The 22,879-nt window shown below is 36.3% G+C and overlaps 1 protein-coding gene and 1 non-coding gene across 3 annotated transcripts in view; one reads left to right on the top strand and one right to left on the bottom strand.

The window, feature by feature from the left end:
- NCAM2 (neural cell adhesion molecule 2) overlaps window positions 1–22,879 on the bottom strand; it is a 470,380-nt gene that overhangs the window by 293,077 nt on the left and 154,424 nt on the right. The window lies entirely within an intron of this gene.
- Window positions 10,486–10,600, top strand: LOC115941951 (U5 spliceosomal RNA). The gene has a single exon (XR_004076605.2). It is a non-coding gene; the product is annotated as a U5 spliceosomal RNA (small nuclear RNA).

Genomic DNA, 22,879 nt, shown 5'->3' with positions numbered 1-22,879 from the left:
GGCAAAGAGCAAGTAAATGAATGAGAACAACTCGTCTTTAAGCACTCAAAATCTACAAGATATTTCAATATAGCAAGCAATTAATTACCATTTGTTGAATAAATAAATTGTATTTACTCATCGTCATGGGAAAGAAAACCTATTTTATTTCCCCGTCTATGTCTCAATCCACAAACTCTTGAAGAAATTGCATGTGGCAAGAGTGATACTGTAGAGCTTTGAGGTCTGGACCTTAGAGCTGCACAGCTTTTGCCAACTTTCCTCCCTGGGACCTAGCCATTCTTCTTTGAGGAAGCCGAAGTAGTGCTGAGAAGTCCATGTGGACGACAAACGAAATCCCTGCCCCCAAACCCCGGCTGATCTCTGTCATGGCAGCAGTACAACAGTCAGGCCATTTTGAACCTTGTAGGTGCCCCATTTGACTATGAAAGAGAATTCCCAAAGAGCCGACAACATCATGAGGAATAATAAATCGCTGTTTTTTCAAACCAACTATGAATTCGGGTCTGTTTTGGTTACACACCAGTAGATAACTGAAAGAACACAGGAGTGGTCCCTCTGTGGCAGATACCACATTGCTTCCAGGAACAGCTCTGACACTCACATTTACAGTGGCATTTAGCCCATAATGTCCTATGTCTGCACAAAGTTGACTGTAAAACAATTACATATCTCGTATAGTTTTGATTTGTATTTCCTTGATGCTGGGTGATGATGAGATAACACTCCGCACCTGTCAGAATGGCTAACAACAACAACACAAGAAACAACAGATGCTGGAGCGGATGTGGAGAAGGGGGAACCCTCTTGCACTGTTGGTGGGAATGTGAACTGGTGCAGCCACTTTGGAAAACAGTATGGAGTTTCCTCAAAAAGTTAAAAATAGAACAACCCTGCCCCCCTGCAATTGCACTATTAGGTATTTAACCAAAAATATGAAAGTGCTGATTTGGAGGGGCATATGTACCCCAATGTTTATAGCATCACTATCAACAAAAGCCAAATTATAGAAAGAGCCCAAATGTCCATCAAGTGATGAATGGATATATATATATATATATATATATCTCCACACAATGGAATATTACTCAGCCATCAGAAAGAATGAAATCTTGCCATTTGCAGTGACATGAATGGAGCTAGAGGGTATTATGCTAGAAATAATTCAGTCAGAGAAAGAAAAATACCATACGATTTCACTCACATGTGGAACTTAAGATATGAAACGAACATAGGAGAAGGAAGAGAAAAAAAGAGAGGGTGGCAAACCATAAGAGACTCTTAAAGATAGAGAACAAACTGAGGGTTGCTGGAGGGGAGGTGGATGGGGATGGGCTAAATGGGTGATGGGTATTAGGAGGGCACTTGCTGTGATGAGCACTGGGTGTTGTATGTAAGTGATGAATCACTAAATTCTACTCCTGAAACCAATATTACACTAGATGTTAACTCATTAGAATTTAAATAAAAACTTGAAACATGAAAAAAATTAAAAAATAAAACAATTACATATTCCTCATGGAAATGACACATGTAATAACCAGAGATATTTTATTTCTATCATGAAGTAAATATACTTTCTAGTTTGAATAAAACTGCCCAGATACACCATAATAAGCCAAAAGTATGAAGATGGCTTTTTGACAAATGTCACACTAAAAGAAGACAACAGCTGTTGGAATTAATTATAGTTAACACCCATATCAGTTTGGGAGAATGTCATTTTAAACTTGATGAGAATTTCTCATTAGTATTTTTACAGTAAAAAAAATAATTTCTTAAGGCAAAACAGTTTGTGAAGGGAGAAAAAGAGGAAATCAGTCTGTCAGGTATATATGATTTTGTACTGCTTTCAAATATACAGTCGGAGAAATACATCAAGCAAACCATCAGAAAACATTAATTTAATAAAGCAATCAGCAGCTATAATTAGTGCACTTTCCCAGTAGTTTTTAAGACACAAAAGCTCTAAAGTGCTTTAGAAGGAAAAAAAAATTCAAACCTTAATTTCATGAAAACATTCTAGGAACTAACTCAGAGGCAGCGCTGAAAAGTACTTATCAGGATATGAGTGAGACCGTCAAGACGGAGCATGTTCAGATATTATGGTCCCTCACCTCTGAATCTGCCCTCACCAATTCTAAGACAACTAGTAAACATTTGTAAGGTATACCTGACCTTTGTGACAAATTTTTGCCCAGCTCTATGCCAATATCTGATGCTGGTCTGCAGCCAAAATGTATGCTTTTCAAGTGAGAGCCCTAAGAATAAGAAGGTCATTTCATAGGTAGGGACAATAGGTAGTCCTCAAATTTTATTTTTAAATATTAAAAATGTATTATTTGAAATAACATAATCACAATACTATTATTTTAAAATAATTTCTACCAGTGTTAAATAATTATATAAGACCAGATTAAGAGTATAAACGAAATGATTACATAATACAATGGAGGTGAAGACAGATTATAAATCATAACTCACTTTAAAAATGTCTGTTTGGAAATCCTAGAGTATGAGATCAGAAGTATGTCTAATTCATCTCTTTAAACCCCAGTGATAGGTTTGTAGTATGGACTCAAAATACAGTATTTTGTATTAACATTCTTTCTTAGAAAATGTCTGTCTTACTGACAAAAATTCAGAAAATTAAAGTTTTTTGAACTGAATGAACAGTTTAGATAAGAATTGAAAATTGTAGAGGGAATAACAGAGAAATCAGAAATTAACTAAGTAAATCTACATCTTTAAATTAAAATGAAAAGAAAGCAGTGCTCACTATGTTTAATGTTTGCCATAAGCTCAACTAGTACATGCTGCCTCCCTCTCTCCATCTCTCCATTCTCCCCCCACCTCCTCACTGTCTTGGTCTCTGTCTTTCTTTCAGAAAAGGTAAATCAGGAGCACTAGCCAAATTCAGGATTATAACTGTTCTGTCAGAAATGAAAATGAAGATGGAATAATGCATCCAGATTGGTTGCTTTGGTGAGAAAAAATTTTTTGTGAATTAGCATTATAAGAAGAAAACAGCAATAATATGCCTTTTATTAAGTAATTCATTTGCTAATATCCTTATTACTATTATCCTTATTATCTTAAATCAGATACAAAAGGCTGATTTTCAACTTAAGTTATTAACTTCAAAATAATGATGTTAAAATTGGTAGTTACTTAATTCCTATCTATTGCTACTCAAACAGAATTATAAACATGTGTAAAATGTTTTCCCAAAGTATATGTCAGGCATTATAAAGAAAAATACTCCTCTTTTTATATTATAAACTTACCTATCAGTAATATTATCCCAAGGCAAAAGCAGTGATGGTCAGTATGACAAGGAAGATGGAGTACAGTTCATTTCATTGAGGGGAAAATGTCGCATTCATTGTTGGAAGGAAGGAAGGGAGTAAAGGAAGGAGGGAGAGAGGGAGGAAGAAAGGGCCAGAGAGAGAGAGAGAGAGAGAGAGAAAGAGAGGCTATGTTAATATATTAGGTTATATTAATATATGTTATACCAAATAAGTTTTTCACAAAAGTTTAAGTAATATATGATTTCCTTTCATTTTATTGACTTCAAATATATATATGATAAATAATTTTGATAGAACATGATATAAAAGCAGCTACATAATTCACTATTATTATTATTATTATTATTTGTTCCTCATGTGAAATGATAAGCATTTCAAAAGTATTTGGTAATCTTAATTAATAAATATTTCTACAACTGTCCAAGATAACCCTACAAAGAATATTATAGTAAGCTTCTAGATACTCTATAAAGTCATTCACAAACATTATGAATAAACACAAATTTTGAGTCAGAGATATATTATAGATTAAACCTTTAAAATATATAGAACATAATTAGGGGCGCCTGGGTGGCTCAGTCGTTAAGCGTCTGCCTTCGGCTCAGGTCATGATCCCAGGGTCCTGGGATCGAGCCCCGCATCGGGCTCCCTGCTCAGCGGGAAGCCTGCTTCTCCCTCTCCCACTCCCCCTGCTTGTGTTCCCTCTCTCGCTATGTCTCTCTCTGTCAAATAAATTAAAAAAAAAATCTTAAAAAAAAAAAATAATAAATAAATAAAATACATAGAACATAATTAGAAAGTAGTCACAGGAATACAAAGGAAAAACAGATGAAGCTTAACATTAACTTATTTGTAGGAAATAAATCACTAACACCAAATTGGTAAATATAGGCTCTGTACAACATGGTCTTCCTCTAAGTTTCTGAAGAAAAAGAAAGAAAGAAAGAAACAGAAAAAGAAAAGAGAAAGGGAAGAAAGGAAAGAAAGGAAAGAAAGAAAGAAAGAGAAGAGAAGAGAAAAGAAAAGAAAAAGAAAAAAGGAAAGCAAGGAAAAAAAAGTTGTTTGGGAGATGACTTTCATAAGAGCTCCTATAATATATCCATTCTGTCTCTCCCTCTCCTTCTCCTTGTCTATCCCCCTCCCTCTCCCTCTCTTCCTCTCTGTCAATGTGATTGGCATTGTCTTATGAAAATACATTAAAGTTGTGCCAATAATATAAATAGAACTAGTCTAGATAAATAGACATTGATACTTAATATGGCTTAGATATTCCTATTTAAATGAACTTTTTGGTTGTAATAGAGAATGATGTTGGGAAGATTTTAATTTCTAAGGTTTGTTATGGGTTTCTTGTTTGTTTTTCTTTTTTAACATTACATCAACAAACAGCTCTATAATCCTGAGCAATAAATAACTAGTACAACAATTATCTAGTACAGTTAAATGTTGATTCCGTAAAGAAAAAATGTATCACATAATCTACTTGCTTTAACAAAACTGTGGTTTACTACAATTTCATGATTGTGTATAAAAGCTGGAAAATAAAGTATATATTTTCATTTGCAAAAGAATTTATCACAAAAGCTATAAATATATATTTAATACATAAAATTTCAAATATTCTTCATGGAAAATGAAATTCTGAAAAATACATTTTAAAATATTTTTTCAAATTTTAAAAATATTTTACATAAAAGCTATCTCCACTATGTTCTTATTTTCTTCCTCTAAATAAGTTTACTTACATTTTGATCATGTTTTAATTTTCTAATGTTAAAAACAAGACAACAGGCGGGGCGCCTAGGTGGCTCAGTCGTTAAGCGTCTGCCTTCGGCTCAGGTCATGATCCCAGGCTCCTGGGATCGAGCCCCGCATCGGGCTCCCTGCTCTGCAGGGAGCCTGCTTCTCCCTCTCCCACGGCCCCCGCTTTGTTCCCTCTCTCACTGTGTCTCTCTCTGTCATATAAATAAATAAAATCTTTAAAAAAAAAAAAAACAGGCTCAAAAGGGAGTCACTTTTTTTTTTTTTAAGATTTTATTTATTTATTTGAGAGAGAGAGAATGAGAGACAGAGAGCACGAGAGGGAAGAGGGTCAGAGGGAGAAGGAGACCCCCTGCTGAGCAGGAAGCCCGACGTGGGACTCGATCCCGGGACTCCAGGATCACGACCTGAGCTGAAGGCAGTCGCTTAACCAACTGAGCCACCCAGGCGCCCCAAAAGGGAGTCACTTATGCTAAAGCTCCACATCACCAAATCAAGCCTTAATTCCAGTTTCAGCTCTCCCAGAAATGGAATCTTAAACCAGTCAGTAATCTCCTAATCAGAGCTAGTTAGGTAATCTGCCTGATAGACCCCTGCCATCCCCTAAAGGAAAGTTCCCTTGCAATAACCAACCTGCTTTTTTGCCTTGTATAACTTCCTTGTTCCCATTCCCTTCTGCCTATAAAAGTCTTTCATGTTCTATAGCACTTTCTATCTGCTAGATTGGACGCCACCCAATTCGAATCAATTTTTGCTCAGATAAACTCTTAAAATGTTTAATATGCCTCAGTTTATCTTTTAACAGTTCTGGTATCAGAAAGGGGAACTGAAAAAGACCCCTGAAGGCTCCCAGGAGCACTGAGTAACCAGGCTTAGGTACCTGTGAACCCTGCTCACTGCTTTCCTGCTGTGTCTTAAGGATGTGGGTTAAGTTCCTCTCATATCTACTTCTGTACCTTTTGCATTATGTGCTTTCAGATTTTATCTGAGAGCATTTCTTTTTCCAGACTGGGCCCGGAAATCAGTCAGGATCAGCCTGGGTCTGACTTAGAAACTAGACTGGGTCCAGCGTGAGGCCAGAGGGGAATAAAATTTTGTTTAAAGCTTGAACAAGCGGGTTAACCTTACCAAAGATAACCTTGAATTACAGTGGCCACAGTGGAGACTTTTAACCCATATAACCTCACCCATTTATGAGATGCCTAGAGAAAAAGGAGTCTCAGCCAAGTACTCACCATAAAGGGTAGAGGAAATACTATTTTTCTTCCTCTACAGTTTCTTGTGACCAGGATAAGATCCACTGGGACACCCCACTCACTCCACAACCTATAGATGGGATTCTAGAAAAACTAGCAGAAGCTGGCAAAGATTGAGAATTGTTGCCAAAGCCAGCTCTCCCAAGTCTAACCAGTGCCTGGTCAAGAGAGGAAGGTAATATTTCACATCGTCCCTTTCTTCCCAAATTCAGATTGACAGGCAAAACAACAACGATACCAGAAATCCCTCCCCCCCAAAAAATTTTGTAAGAATTAGATCTTTGAATTATGACTTATGGATTTGCTTTCAGGTATCCATATGCTGTTGATCATTTCTCTCCCAGGGATAACTACTGCCTTTCTGTTTGTCCCATTTTGTATCCTGAGAACTTGGCAGACAAACCATTAGGCTGGTGCCCCCCAAAATATGGCATAGTACATCTGGTCCTGTGGAAATGTTGGAGACCTCGGACATCAAGGTAGGCTGCTTCCTCCCAAGATGTTGAATCAAGAATGTTTTATTCTATTCTTCCTTCACTCTCTGAACACCCTTCTCCTGATTCTTACATCATGAAGGTCTTTATGATTCTTTTGGACACTTTTTGCCTTTCTCTGGCCTGGAAAGATAATGCCATTGTTCAAAAGTCTCAGGCCATTGCAAAGGAGGGCAATCCAACCTCTACTCCACTGCCATATTTGCCATTTTGATGGTGATCCTGTAGTTTCTGCTGTCACAAACTTCTCTCTGATTTCTAATGCCTCAGTTCTTCTGGAACAAACCCCCTCTACTGTGTCAAACTCGATAATCCTGGGGTCCATTTCCCATTCTCTAGTTAACAACCCCCAACCTGGGGAGCCTTGAGTCAAGAGTCTGTACAAAGAAAGGGACACAAGGCCAGGGTAACCAGAATAAAACCACCTGTGGTCTACAGATCCTTAAATTCTACTGGCCTCCATGGCTATCACCTTCCCTGTCCCAAGCCAGGAATTACCAGGAGGCAGTCATGATTCAAAATCCACTTCCTTTGGCAGATTCCTACTCCCCTGGCAAGAATAAGTACAACTGAGACTCTGATCAGGAATCTCTTCTTAACTCTTGAAGATATTGCAGAATCTGCTGTGAAAGCAATAGTGGCTCATCAAAAACCCCTAAACTCTCTGGCCAAATCTGTTCTTGATAATAGGATAGCCCTTGATTATCTTTTAGCTAAGTAAGGAGCTGTTTGTGCTATGGCCAACACCCTTGCTGCACTTGAATTAACACTTCTGGGGAAGTTGAAATCTAGTTATGTAAGATTACTGAATAAACAAGTTGGCTTAAAAAAGTGACTCCTTGAACGGGGTCTTCATTAGATTGTGATTGGTTTGGGTTTCGAGGATCAAGGCTCCCAAGTGCACTCCAGACACTGGGAATTATCCTGCTTATAATAATCATAATAGTTTCCCTGGTATACTGTATTCTCTCAAAATCTTTAAATGCATGTTCATAGCCCCCTAACCTCCAAGCAAATGATCTCCCTATGATTAGAATACCAGGAAAGGAACGAAGAGTATGAGTGAGTTAAGACTGTGAACCCCACATCATGACCAGGGAATACCACACAGAGATCCAGCAAAAACTGTGAAAATTTCAGAACAGTATATGGGAGTAGCACTAATACCTTACATTTTTTATCACATCTCCCAGTTTAAGCTGAGAGGCTGGTCAAAAAGGAAACTGTCAAAATTAAGACAACAAACCCAAAATGAGTCACTTATGGAAAGTCTTGTGTCACCAAACTAAGACTTAATTATAGTTTATTATAGTTTTAGCTCTCCCAGAAGTGGAATCTTAAACCAGTCAATCAGGAATCACTTCATTAGCACTAGTTAAATAATCTGCCTGATAGGTCCCTCCCATCCCCCCAAAATAAGTAACTTTGCAATAACCAACCTGCTTTTTTGCCTATAAAATTCTCTCACTTTGTATAGCTCTTAAGAGCTCCTTTTATTTGCTAGATTGGATGCTGCCCAGTTCAAATTGATTTTGTTCAAATACACTCTTAAAAATTTCAATGTGACTCAGTTTATCTTTTAACACTATATTACATTATCAAAATGTATCATGCCCAATTACATTTTCATAGAAAAATTCTAAATTCAGTATGTTTCTAAAAGCCAGATTGATACTCATCATGATTTTATTAGAAAATCAAATCAGCAAATGGATGTGAAAAACAGATGACTGATAATGAAATTCAATTATGATTATCCATCACCCTTAGAAGGATATCTCAATTATATATAGATTTTTGAAATGACACTCCTGTTTCTCAATATTTATGGTTATAGAACTTTCTGTGAATTATTCTGATAACTTTTAGTCAAATAAACTGGAAATGGCACTGAAGTCATCAATACAAAATGACAAATGACTGAGAAAAGGTAACAGAGTAATACAAATGGCCCGTTTTTTCAAAATCAAGTAATTCACAGGTGTAATCTCTTGACTGAGAAAACTTGGTTTTTCAGAATCATTTCACAACTACCTCAATGTTCTTTTTTTAGAATACCATGTAATGCTTGAACATGCTTCATGTTTCTGAAATTTAAGGAGAGTTAATTTTCAGATATTTGTTTTTAACCAGTTTCTACAGAGAATTAGTCCTCTAGGAGATAAGGGGGGGGGGAGGAGTTAAATTAGTTGTTTTGACTATTAGATGGAAATGTTGGGCTATTTCATTGTAGGAATCAAACAAAAAATAATTAGAGGGCGCCTGGCTGGCTCAGTTGCTTAAATGTCTGACTCTTGATTTTGGCTCAGGTCATGATCTCAGGGTCCTAAGATTGAGCCCCGGGTAGGGCTTCGCACTCAGCAGGGAGTCAGGTTGAGATTCTCTCTCTCCCCCTGCCCCTCCCCCACTCACAAGCGCTCTCTCTCTCTCTCTCTCAAAACAAATAAATCTTAAAAAAAATAATAATAATTAGGATACCTACCACAGCCTATGTCCATTTATCACTAATAAAAATTAACACTTGATTTTATTTCACAACCCCTTCTTCCTCTGACCTTCCTTCTCTAAGCGCACTGGTACTACTCTTAGCTAAAACACTGAGTCATCTTTTAATAGTCTTCTCTTAGTCCCAACAACTAAGCCCTTAGCAGGTCTCACATGCCCTTATCACTACTTCCAATATTATATTATATATATGTAATATATAATAATATATATATCTATTACATTTCTCCACTTATCATTTTTGCTGCTACCACTCTGGTTTTCCAAGTCTGCCATCTTCCCACCTGCCCACCAGACTACTCCATTTGCATCTTAACCTGTCTCCCAGTTTGTATTCGTGCTCTTCCCCCATATATTCTCTCTGTGTTACTTAAACTCATTTTCTGAAAATAGAAACCAAAGTTTGTTATTTTTCTGCTTTAAGGAACCCAATGGCTTTCCACTTTGAAAAGTAAAAAAGGAAAACAAAAGAAAAAATCCAAATTCTTACTATGATTGCAAGGACCTATTTAATTTTTCCATAAAGTGTTTCACTGTGTTCCATAAATAATTTTCTTTTACATTCCATATTAAGTCCTTTCTTGATATAGGGCATTGTCATATAGGAATTCCCACTCCCTAGCATGCTCTTATCTCAGATTTTCATATGACTAATTCAGATCACAATTAATTTTTAGGCCTCAGTTCAAGACTATTCCCTCATCTAGTCTTTTTCTGGCCTCTTTATTTAAAGATGGCCCTCCTCTCTCTCACATTACTGTTTTATTTCACACCATCCTTCTCCATTTATAATTACTGATCCATTTTGCTTATCTGTCTCCTAGCTAAACTATTCTCTTGCTAAAGTCAGTGATCCTATGTTTTCACTAAGTACCTTGCAGAATTCCTTACATTGAATAGGCACAAAATAAATATTTGTTGAATGAATTAAATTTTAAAATGAAATTCATGCTTATTGCCTTCCAGAAATATAGATTTTTTGGGAAGTTCATTATTACTCAAACAGGGCTAGTTGTGTGGCAGAAATGATGTCCATCTTCATCTGTCCCTAGATGTCTCAATAAAGAGTTACCTGATTAAATGTAGACACCCACAAAACTTTCAGATAAACCCTGATTTTTTTTTAAAGTATAAGCGTGTACTAAATATTACATGGGGATACTCCGGTTTCTCTTCAAAACGCATAAATCTTTCGCCTTTTACTAAATATTACATGGGAGATACTTATACTGAGAAATTACACATTATCTGAAATTCGAATTTAAGTAGGCATTCTGGATCTGCATTTGCCTCATCAGGCAATTCTACCACTAAACATATTGTAAATAGGGGGGGTGAATGGCCCATTCTTTAAGGAAAAGTTTTGTTTAAACCTCTAAGTTTCAAAATTACAGGTCAACTCTAGGTCTTAAGACTTTTAAAGGCTATAAATATGCTACTTATGATCTAAGCTTGCTAGAGAGTATGACTGTGAACAGATCCCTGCTAATTTTTATCAGAAATCTGATTGATAAAAGGTGATAATGATGGCAGATACTTTGAAAGTATCAGGAATATTTATCTATCTAAGCATACAACTCATTATTCTAAGGATGTAGTAAAATACAGGATTTAATACCCCAGAATATTAGTGTATTCATGTGAAATTGTCTAGGCCTCTTAACAAAATTGGTTTCATGGCATTGCCTTTGGAGTTAAGCTCTTGACTTACTCCAAGAAAACCTAAAGAAACAACTAAGTAAAGCCAACTTAGCATGTTTCATAGTGATATTCTTCAGGTCATTCTCTACTACATTTGTCATTGTTCACTAAATGCCTTATGTTTTACTTCACTGCCATAGTGCACATCTAAGTGGAGATCAGGCTCAATGTCACTGACAACCTTGGAAATTGAAGAAAAAAATTGTATTAATATGTCTCTAAGCAAGTTTGTGTTACTCTGATATACAATGACTCTAAAATATAGTACTATATATAACGCTTCATTACACTGTCATACTTAATTCCATTGAGGTTCATCCACTTTCTTTCCAATGAAGAGCAAAAACTTAACACCTGAATACAAATAGTTCCTTTCTGAGATATATTTCAATATCAACAGAGAAATTTTCTTGTATGTTCATGAATAAAAATACAAAATGCCATCATTTTGTAATTCATTTGTACAACTCTTGGGTACCCTCCTGGCTCTAGGCATTATGTTATATTAATTATTTACATTACTCTGCACTATCAAATCCCCATGCAAGAAAGCAAAGTGAAGATACATTTTACACTGTAACCATTAGTCAAGTCCACTATTACTGAGTCTCATAAATAATATTACAAGGTAAAAATTGAAAGCAGCAGAAGATCAAGTAGGAGAAGTGAATTAAACAAATATATTTATCTTTGCTGTTTATTTCTTCTTTATAAAATATACATTTAGAAAACATGAGATATATATGAAAAGTGATTTATATATCTGTAAATTTTATGAAAAATCTCAGCCAATAGCATGTTTGATGCAGTTTATGTCTTCACTTTTCAGTTAGATAAATATTTTAAATATCATATATTCATCTGCTAAAGTATTAATGAATTGCCTGAAGCTCTAGATGAAATTGATGGTGCTATTTAGTTAGTGAGAGGAAACACTATACCCACTTAAATGTTGAAGCACTTTTAAACCAATGCAGTTGCTTCTCCCATGTGATTATGTCAAACCTTATAAATGGCAACCAACTGATTATATATTTATATGTGACCTCAACTCTGCGATATGCAATGTGTATGTAAAGTATATACTAAGAAGCCATTATTTTAATGTGTCTTTCTACAGGACAATTTTCCACACTTATAGGTAGAATATATATATATATATATGTGTATATATATATGCATATATATATATATCTTTAGGAAAATTTCTCCTAAATATTAAATTTAGATGAAAATGGCATAAATGTATCAAAGAAGAAAATGATTTTATTATTGGGTGATTTGTAAGACATCACAAACTGTTATGATATTCTTAAATAAAGGTGTTGTCTGAAGAATTTTTTTTTAAATTTAGCCTGAGGCTCCAGATGTGAAAATCTGTTCTTTTTTCCTCCTAATTTACCAGACTGATGACTTTGTCATTATTCTGTCAGAAAAACAATTGGAAACAAATGCAAGCTTGCTAGAAAAGTTTAAATAGGACATGAGACTAGGAAAAAAAAAAAGATCATCTATATTTGGTAAGGCAAATATATAAATACATGGAAAAGTCACATTCCGTCTGGGCTATGCTGATTTATTAAGGTTACTGGGGAATAAAAGACAGAAAAAGTGATTCATCTGCTTACAATGATTAGGCTTTTTAAAAATATAAGAAGAAGTTCTTGCAGTATGGAAATATAAATAGAATATAAACCTGCTACTACGCTAATTGGTACAATTCCATTTACTCTAGCTACCAAAACAATATTCTGCTGATTTAATATCAACCTTTCTGTCCGTCCACATTAGCATTCTCAGTTAAAATAGTCTGTTATTCAATCAACTGTATTCCACAATCTTTAAGCTACAGAATATATTTCTGAGATAGTTCTTTTTTTTTTGTTTCTCTTTACCCAACAATCTTCTCAAATGGCTACTGACCTAGAAAACGGAAGAATGAAATATTTTCTTTAAAACTCACTGCTTTTGCATTTCCAGTCAGTGACAGTCAAGAGGAAGGTGGGAGACAAGATCATAAAATAGCTACAAGGCATACTCTGGAACCAAGACCATGGTCATCTGACTCCCACCATTCCTTATCTGTGTGATTTCGAGCAATTTATTTTAGGTCTGGGTGCCTAACAAGTTCCTCAATGCTACAACAGGGCAAAATATACCCTACAAAACAGGGATATCACAGGATAAAATAGTATTATTTGTGTAATGTCTCATGGAGTGCTCAATACAGTTTAGTTTTTATTCCTAGATCACTATTACTAATGTCTCACCATTTGCAAGGCATTGTAGCCTGGGTATTTGTAATTTGAAATAGTTTCCTAAGAAAACATCCTGTAAGTCTTTGTCTTCCTCCAGCTTAGAACTCTGTTCAAATGGTGATAATCCCATGATCATTACTAAGTGTGGTTTCTTGGCCAATGTTTAATGCATGGCAATTAATCACACCAGAAGCTGAAAGTGTCACATTATAAAGGTATTACCACACCCTTGTCTAATTGACCGTGTAATCTATTACAATATCAAAATTTAAAGCTGAAGATGTGTCCAAGGGTCTTTAAAATAAAAGGAAGAAGTTTGACACTGGTCACCTAAGACTTCTTTTAATAAAAAATCTTTATTTTAGAGTAGTCCTAGGTTCACAGCAAAGTTGAATGGAGGGCGCCTGGGTGGCTCAGTTGGTTAAGCGACTGCCTTCGGCTCAGGTCATGATCCTGGAGTCCCAGGATCGAGTCCCATGTCGGGCTCCCTGCTCGGTGGGGAGTCTGCTTCTCCCTCTGACCCTTTCCCCTCTCATGCTGTCTCTCATTCTCTCTCTCTCCAATAAATAAATAAAATCTTTAAAAAAAAAAAGTTGAGTGGAAAGTATGGAAAGTTCCCATACACCCTCTGTTTTCACACACACACACAAAACCTCCTGCAATGTCAACATCCTCTAGCGCAGTGGTAGATTTATACCAATGAGCCTACATTGATACATCCCCACCTGAAGTCCATAGTTTATATTATAGTTCACTCCTGATATCTGGCAAATGTATAAGGATATGTATCCACCATTGTAGGTGTATACAAAATAGTTTTAGTGCCCCCAAATCCTCTGTGCTCTGCCTATCCATCCCTCTCTCTGCCCCAACACCCGGCAAACACTGATCTTTTTATTGTCTCCAAGGTTTTACTTTTTTCAGCATATCATATGGTTGGAAAATGTGGTATGCAGCCTTTTCAGATTGCTTCTTTCACTTAGTAATATGCATTTAAGTTCCCACCATGTGTTTTCATGGTTTGATAGCTCATTTATTTTTAGCACTGAATAATATTCCATTGTCTGAGTGTACCAAAGTTTACTAATCCATTCACCTACTGAAGGACATTTACTTGCTTCCAAGTTCTGACAATTAAGAATAGAGCTGCTACAAAAATCCAGGTGCAGGTTTCTGTGGCAAACAGAGGTTTTCAAATCATGTGGGTAAGTATCAAGGAGTGTGATTGCTGAATCATACGGCAAGATTGTTTAGTTTTGCAAGAAACTGCCAAACTGCTGTCTTTCAAAGTGCTCGTAACATTTTGCATTCCACCAGCAATGTATGAGAACCCCTTTTCCTCCACACCCTCACCAGGATTTGGTTTTGTCAGTATTTTGGGTATTGGCTATTTTAATAGTTTTAATAGGTTTGTAGGAGCATTTCACTGTTTTAAGTGACATGAGAGGTTGAACATCTTTTCATATACTTATTTGCCATTGTATATCATCTTTGGTGAGGTTTCTGTTCATGCCTTTTGCCCATTTATTAATTCCATTGTCTGTTTTCTTACTGTTGAGTTTTAAGAATTCTATGTATATTCTGGTTAACAATCTTTTGTCAATTGTGTCTTCTGAAGATATTTTCTTCCAGTCTGTGGCCTGTCTTCTCATTTTCTTACAGTGTCTTCTGTAATTTTTTTTTTTTTTTTTTTAGTTTTAATGATGTCTAGCTTAATTCTTCCTTTCATGGATAATGCCTTGCCTAATGATAGTGTTGTATCTAAAAAGTTACCATACCCAAAGTTATGTAGGCTTTCTTTTATTTTAACTTCTAGGACTTTTACAGTTTTGCATTTTAAATTTGAAATTTAAGTCTATGATCCATTTTGAGTTAATTTTTTGAAGGGTGTAAAGTCTGTGTCTAGATTCTTTTTTTTTTCCCCCATGTTGATGTCTGGTTGTTCTACCGTTTGTGAAAAAAACTGTATTTGTTTCATTGTATTGTCTTTGCTCCTGTGTCAAAGAACAGTTGACTCTACTTATACAGACCTATTTGTTGCCTCTCTATTCTGTTCCACTGATGTATTTGTCTATTATGTCATCAATACTACAGTGTCTTGATTGCAGCTCTTTGGTAAGTCTTAGAAGTTGAGTTGTGTCAGTCCTCTCACATTATTCTTCTTCAATATTGAGTTGGATATTCCAGGTTTTTTTCCTCACCATATAAGCTTTAGAATCTATCTGTGGATATTCATCAAATAGCTTGCTGGGATTCTGACTGAGATTGCACTGAATCTACAGATCAAGTTGAGAAGAACTGACATCTTGACAAGATTGAGTCTTACCATCCATGAACATAGAATATATTTGCATTTATTTAGTTCTTCTTTGATATCTTTCATCAGAGTTTTCTTGTTTTCCTCATATAGACTTTGTACAAATTTTATTAGATTTATAGCTAAGTATTTTTTGGTACTATTGTAAATGGTAATGTGTTTTTAATTTCAAATGCCACTTGTTCATTGCTGATACATAAAGCACTTTTTGTACTTTAATTTTGTATCCTGTGATCTTGCTATTACCACTTATTAGTTCTAAGAGGCTTTTTTCATAAGTTCCTTCAGATTTTTTATGTTGATAACCATGTAACCTGAGACCAAAGTTTTGCTTCTTTCTTCCTAAACTATATGCCTCTTACTTCTTTTTTGTTGTTCTTGTCTTATTGCATTAGATAGGACTTCTGGTACAATTTCAAAAATCAGTGGTGAGAAGCGGTATCCTTGCCTCTTTCCTGATCTTGGTGGGAAAGGTTCAAGTTTCTCACTCTTTAGAAACCTTAGTTATACGGTTTTTGTACATGTTTTAAAGAAGTTCCCATCAGGGGCGCCTGAGTGGCGCAGTTGGTTAAGCAACTGCCTTTGGCTCAGGTCATGATCCCAGGGTCCTGGGATCAAGCCCTGCATCGGGCTCCCTGCCCAGTGGGGAGCCTACTTCTCGCTCTCCCTCTGTCTCCTAGCTCATGTTCTCACTCTCACTCTCTATCTCAAATAAGTAAATAAAATCTTTAAGAAAAAAAAAAAAGAAGTTCCCCTCTATTATTAGTTTGCACAGAGATTTTAGCCATGAATGAGTGTTGAATTTTTTCAAACTCTTTTCTGTATCTATTGATATGACCATGTGATTTTTTCTTCATTAGCCTGTAATGGGATGAAATGCATCGATTGATTTTTTTCAAAGATTTTATTTATTTATTTGACAGAGAGAGAGACACAGCGAGAGAGGGAACACAAGCAGGGGGAGTGGGAGAGGGAGAAGCAGACTTCCCGCGGAGCAGGGAGCCCGATGCGGGGCTCGATCCCAGGACCTGGAATCATGACCTGAACCAAAGGCAGACGCTTAACGACTGAGCCACCCAGGCGCCCCCATCAATTGATTTTTAAATGTTGAAACAAACTTGAATATCTAGAATAAACTCCATTTGATCATGGTGTATAATTTTGTTTATACGTTGATGGATTCAATTTGCTAACATTTTATTGAAAATATTTGCATCCATATTAATGAAAGATTTTGGCTTGTGTTTTTTTTTTTTTTCCTTTCTTTTTTTGTAATGACTTTGTCGGGTTTTAGTAATTCAAGACTAACAAAATAAATTAGGAGGAATTACCTCTGTTTCTATTTTCTGGGAGAGATTGTTGAGAATTGGTATGATTTCTTCTTTCAATGTTTCATAGAATTCACCAGTGAACCCATGTAGACTACTTCTTTCTGTTCTGGAACGTTATTAGTTTTCATTTTAATGTCTATAATTTGAATTGTCTATCTCTTCTTGTGTGAGTTTTAGCAGATTGTGACTTTCAAGGAATTTGTCCATTTCATCTAGATTCTCAAATTTGTAATTATAGAGTTGTTCATAGTATTCTTTTAGTATCCTTTTAATATCCATGACATCTGTAGTTCATAGCCCCTCTTTCACTTCTCCTGATATGAGCAATTTGTGTTTTCTCTTTTTTTCTTTTTCTTAGCCTGCTTAGAAACTTATCAATTTTCCAACCAAAAAGCTTTTGGCTTTGTTGATTATCACTACAGATTTCTTGTTTTCAATTTCATTGGTTTCTGCTCTAATTTTTATTATTGATTTTCTTCTGCTTCCTTTGGATTAATGTGTTCTTTCTTTCTAGTTTTCAAAAGTGGAAACTCATAAGGTTTTTAAGGACAATATGTTGTGACGTGGTATCTTTCTTCTAAATTACTCAAACTAAAAACGAAGATTTACTTGTCATGTGAGTGTAAATCCTATCTCCTTGGGATATGCCTTTTCTCCATCTCAAAATCTGTATCTAATCATGAGTAAAGCTTTTTGATAATCTGATTATAAAGCATAATAAATTTCAAGAAGAGAGTGAGAGAATGTCATTCTGTCTTAGGTATGACTGGCAGGCCTCTCTGGAAACTGGACAAAAACATTCACTTTAACTCCCACCCACTCATTGGCAAACCTTTCCATACTTTACCCCCCCTGAAAAATTGAAAACCACTTCTACAGAGATTAGTTAGATTAAAAAAAAAAGAAAGAGAGAGAGAATGAGAAAAAAAAATGAAACTAAGAACATTAGTAGGAGGTAAGGCATCAATTAAAGTAGAGTACTTAACAGGTTATGGCAAAGAAAGTGACTATTCCTTACACTGGTAGTGATAAAATTGGATGAAATGGAATATTCTAACTAACCAGAATGATTCTATTCCACCAAAAATATCTTTTATGAAGAGATGTAGTATGGTGAAGGATAAACAGCTGTTTAGAGACCCATGAAGCATGAAGGAAAAGCAACAAAATAGAATATTATTGTATGGATTACAACTAGAAACCCAACCAGGCGAAAAAAATTGATATTGTTATTGAAATACATCACAAGAAGAAGCAAATGAGAGTTCGGAGAAGAGGATCAAGTTATGATAAACAATGGATGGATTGGCTCCAATGTCATTTTCTCAATGATACCACACTGACTACTCCAGTCAAGGTAGTGTTTCTTTTTCATCCTCTACGTGTAATCTCTTGCCTTGTTCTACTTTCGCATATTACCTACATCTTTAATATATAATTTGCCTACTTGTTATATTTATTGTGTCTCTCTCAAACAAATATAAGTAAGCTCAGGAATAAAGGTCAAAGCTTTATATGCCTGATTTTTCACTGATGTATCCTAACCATTTCCATGTGCTCTGGATTTTATCTGCCCAAAATTAACTCAAATTTATCTCTTGTTGCATTGCTCACCATCATCCTACTTAAAACTGCAACCTACTTCCATCCATCATCGCTTCTTCCTCTACCATAACCCAGCACTTACAAGAATGATTCTTTCTGAAAAGTAAATATCATGTCATTCTATAATTCCTTACTCTTACAAAAGCTTTAAAAGCCCTGCACAATCTGGCGCAGTCTATCTCTTGAATGTTACCTTACCTCATGTTCTCCCTCACTCACTCTTGACTATAGCTACATCCTCTTTTAACTTTCTACAATCCTCTGAATATTCAGAGTTTTATTCTATCTCAGGGACTTTACACCAGTTACTCCTTCATTTGGAGTGCCTTCCATTCCATTCCTTCTAAGATTAGCTCCTTTTCATTTTTAGGCTTTGTTTAAATGTCACTCCTTCCTTCTTTGATCAACCTTTCTTAAAGTTGCATCATTGGACTTTTAGAAGGTTATTAACTTCATATCCAAGTTAAACTGACAACTGAGGATACAAATAGTAGCTATTTGGGCAGTAAAGAGTGAGTTCCATAGTCCTGGGTTGTTCAAACTCTACATATTCCAAAGAAAGGCCTATAGCATAATTATGATACCAGATGCCCAAAAGGGTGAAACCATCTGTTTTCCCAAACAATCCCTACTTTTGGAAAGTAACAAGTTCAAATAAAAATCTATAAATCCGAGTTGCAGTGTTCTGGGAGACATTTTGGTCATACAATATGCTGATGATCCAGACCAATCATTGATGACTGAGTGGAATTCTAGTAATGTACCGGTATATTTTGCTCCCATTTTTCTGGTTATATCTACTACAAAAGATACCATTTGGGAAGAAATTTCTAAAAACTATTCCCCACTAGGCCATCAGAGTATGAGGTGGTATATAAGTCTTAGCATACTAATCACTATGTAACTATAAACAGTGATGGCTAAATGCTTACAAAGGTCCCTGATTATATGGACAAAATAGGTAACCATATGCCCAACAGGCCACAGTGTGCTGTGCACAAATACTTATCACCTGTGTTTTTTGGTTGAAATCTATTAAGCTGAATTGTAAAAGACAATGATTTCTAATAGGAATAAAGCAGTAGGCATCACAGAATATATCCAAAATGCCACAGAGGATGACCCTATCTTAAAAAGACAAGGAGGGCTCAAACTAAATTATTATTGCCCCCAGCCAGTCTCAGTACAAGCCTGTGACCAAGATAGAGTGACTGGCTTGTCTCCAACTGACTTAGAACCCAGAAATAACCGAATCATGGCCAATTTTAATGATGCTTGTCCATAATATATCTGTTATATGTGCAAGGACTGATTCTGGTGGGAAGGCATAGCAAATACATTTGTAATTCTCACTGGTTTGTTGTGTGATGGCACTATAAATCCTATACTAAAGGTAGATGTTCAGAAAAAATACAATTGCTTTAAAATAAGAGAGCCTAGGACAGGACCAGGCAGGTGAAGTGAGAAGTCAAATTTAATTCAGCAGACTCAGGTTGCTCTAAGCATTCACATTCCAAAGAAAGAAAGAAACTGGATGGTTCTTGGAGGATAATCTTCTAGCTCTTGGAATGATCTGCCTGATAAGAGTGTTTTTGTATGCCTAGGGCCTTTGGCCATGTGGAACCAGTTTGGACAAACTGTGTGATTTATGGTGAATGTCGTCTTTGCTCTCGGAGGGGGCTGGAGTCTGAGTAGCTATGGGCAATCATGGGGGTACTGCATGCCTATGTGACTGACCTCAACAAAATTTCTACATACCAGTGCTTAGGTGAACTTCCCTAGTTGACAATACTTTGATCATTGCTGGGAGAATTAAATGTGTCCCAGTGTGACTCCACTGGGAAGAGACTCTTTGAAGCTTGCACCTGGCTTCTCCTGGACTTTGTCTTATGTACCATTTCCCTTTGCCCATTTCAATCTGTATCTGCTCACTGTAATGAACAATAACACAAATACCAGGGCTTTTCTGAGCCCTCTGAGTTCTATCTAGTGAATTATCAAAGGTGGTTTAGGGGACAAACACTAACAAGGTTATTGTAAGAATGAAATACGATAGTGTATGAAGAGTACTTATAACAGCGTCTGGCACATAAGAACCGGATCGTCTTATTCTCATTATTACTATCTCAGATCTTTCTCTGTTGCATTCAGAGAACTTAACACAATCTGTAATCACAATGTTTATCTGAGAATTGTCTGTTCCTCCCATTAGAATATAAACCCCACAGTGGCAGGGGTTTTGTCTGTTTGACTCACCATTGGACCCCTTGACCATCTGACATCTCACACAGTGTCAAGCACAGAGTAAATCACTGAGTTAATATTACCTCAATAAGTGAATTAATAAATAAAAACATGACTAAGAAGCAAAAGAACTGTGATAAATTAGCTTTGGAATTAGCTGTAAAGAGTATCATAATGTTTTTATTTAAATATCTCAAGTAAAGTTAAATTGGAAAAGACTTACTTGGTTTTATAATACCCCCCAAATTAGAACTAAGAACAGTAAAAAGCAAAAGTGATTTAAATGTAGATTTTGGCTAAATTTTAAAAGAGCACTTTCTGGGGTGTCTGGGTAGCTCAGTCAGTTAAGCATCTAACTCTTGATTTCTATTCAGGTCATGATCTCAGGGTCATGAGATGGAGTCCCACCTTGATCTCCATGCTGGCTGTGAAGCCTCCTTAGGATTTTCTCTCTCCCTCTCTCTCTGCCTCTCCCTCCCCTGCACTCTTGCTTTTTATCTCCCCCTCTCCCCAAAGGAGCACTTTCTAACCGTGATTTGACCAAAGATGGCTCAGGTAGTCTTCAGGGACTGTGTTTCTCATTAGAGAGGTTCAGGCAAAAACTCTACTTTTTTTTTTTTTTAAACAGAGCTATTATAAGGCAAATTCAGTCATTTCATCTGTTTAGATTAACAGCTCTTAAACCTCCTGGCAAGTCTCAGATACTGATTCAAATGACCAAATACAGTTTTCTCTTAAAAGTATTTGCAATCATTCATAAAACTTTAATATTCTTCTTTCTGGATTTTTTTCAATTTCCAATCAAATATAGAAAACCCCACCATAACAAGAATATGTGAAGTCCAAAAATTCTCAGTACTGTAAACTACAGAACCGCAAAACACATGGCTGAACTTACCTCAAGGACCTGATATCTGGGATGCTAGTTTATCCATCTATTTCTGATTGTATTTGGCGCCACCTGGTGGCAACTGTCCCCTCGCGTTTAACTATAATCAGAGGCTTTTCTGGGTACTGGAGTGTTAGCTCAGACTCCCAGCAGACCTGCACTGATGTAGGTAATATTTTCAGTTTTCATTTCACTGCAATAACCCAACCCAGGGATATTGGGCCAGGAGAAAACTGGAGTTATCAAGTCCCTATCTGGTCCCACTGCAATAATTAGGGCGAGAACACAAGACTCTGCGAGCAATGTCAGGCTCATAGCTTAGTCCCACCACTTGCTAAATGTAAAACCTTCCATTTATCTAAATTTGTTTGGCCTTAATTTATTTATGTGTAGAAGAGAAGTAATAATAGTAATTTCTCCATAGGGTTTTTGTAATGATTAAGTAGATAATTCATAGAAGTTTTTACAAGGGTTCCCCGCACTAAAAAAAAAAAAAAAAAAGGTGCTTTCAGTGGTTTTATGTGTTTCCCTTCATGTGGAACAAAAGAGGGTGGAAGCAGACCACTCTGTGTATCAACCTAAGAAATTACAGAAAAGAGAAAATTGCCTTTAGAATGTGTTGGCCTATATAAAGGTGGCAAGAAGACATTTTTAAAAAGCTGATTTCTTGCATTAATTTCTTTACAGATGTTATTTATTTATTTGACAGACAGAGAGAGCATGAGCAGGGGGAGGGGCAGGGGGAGAGGGAGAAGCAGGGTCCCCACTGAGCAGGGAGCTCCACAGGAAACTGAATCCCAGGACCCTGAGATCATGACCTGAACTGACTGAGCCCCCCAGGCGCCCCTTGCATTAATTTTTTTTTTTAATTATGAGTTGAAATGCCTTCCAAGCATGACCTTCTGTGGGGATAATTTTTCTTCCTGCCTTTTTGAGCCCAAAGTCAGCAATCAGATACTTATTGCACACCTATTACACTATTATTTCTTGTTGTTTTGCATGCTTCAAACCACTAGTGATTCAGTAACTGCCCATCCTTTGCCTTATCTAACAAAAATTTTGCCAGGAAGGTGGAAAGGAAGTAAGCAGGGTCTCACTGTGTACTCAGGGCTGCTACCCACATGCCATAGAAACATGGATGCAGGGCGCCTGGGTGGCTCAGTTGGTTAAGCGACTGCCTTTGGCTCAGGTCATGATCCTGGAGTCC

Source organism: Leptonychotes weddellii, chromosome 1 (genome assembly GCF_054177405.1).
Source record: "Leptonychotes weddellii isolate Sample4059 chromosome 1, ASM5417740v2, whole genome shotgun sequence".
In the NCBI taxonomy this organism is placed as follows: domain Eukaryota; kingdom Metazoa; phylum Chordata; class Mammalia; order Carnivora; family Phocidae; genus Leptonychotes; species Leptonychotes weddellii.
The sequence above is the reverse complement of the archived record's forward strand: the minus strand, read 5'-3'. Positions and strand labels throughout refer to the sequence as shown.